This window comes from Orycteropus afer, unplaced genomic scaffold (assembly GCF_000298275.1).
Source record: "Orycteropus afer afer isolate SDZICR_OR568_19922 unplaced genomic scaffold, OryAfe1.0 scaffold00128, whole genome shotgun sequence".
In the NCBI taxonomy this organism is placed as follows: Eukaryota; Metazoa; Chordata; class Mammalia; order Tubulidentata; family Orycteropodidae; genus Orycteropus; species Orycteropus afer.
The window spans coordinates 212,900-213,477 of NW_006921715.1; positions in this window are offsets into that span (position 1 = coordinate 212,900).

Sequence of the window (578 nt, forward strand, 5' to 3'; positions counted from 1 at the left end):
AACTTCCATTCCTAATGAATACTCAGTTCATGACAATGAACTTTCTGAGCCTGATAAAGAGCTTCTAAGGTGACCAACAGCTTAGTAGTGAAGTTATACTTCATAGTGAAAGATGCAGTCTTTGCCTATCTTAGGATGTGGAACAAGGTAAGGATCGCATGTTCACCATTTCTACTCAACATTGTAATGGAGATCTTAAATAGTGCAATAAGACAAGGAAAAAAAGTGCTACAGAGTTAAGGCAAAAAAAAAAACTGTACTTACACGCAGACAGCATGGTTATCTATGCAGAAATTCATATGGAATTCACAAAAAAGTTACTGGAACTGGTATGTAAGATTAGCAAGGTTGCCAGATAAAAGGTTAATTGTATTTCTACATACAAGCATTAAAAAAGATTTCTTAACACAATTTAAAAGAAGAGAAAAACAGACAAATCAGAATTTATCAAAATTCAAAATATTTTCTCTTTGAAAGACACTTTATTCTTTTCAATAATTTATTTCATTTTTGTGGTTGTCGAGAATTTACACAGCAGAACATAAACCAATTCACCGGCGTCCCTGTGTGCAATTCAG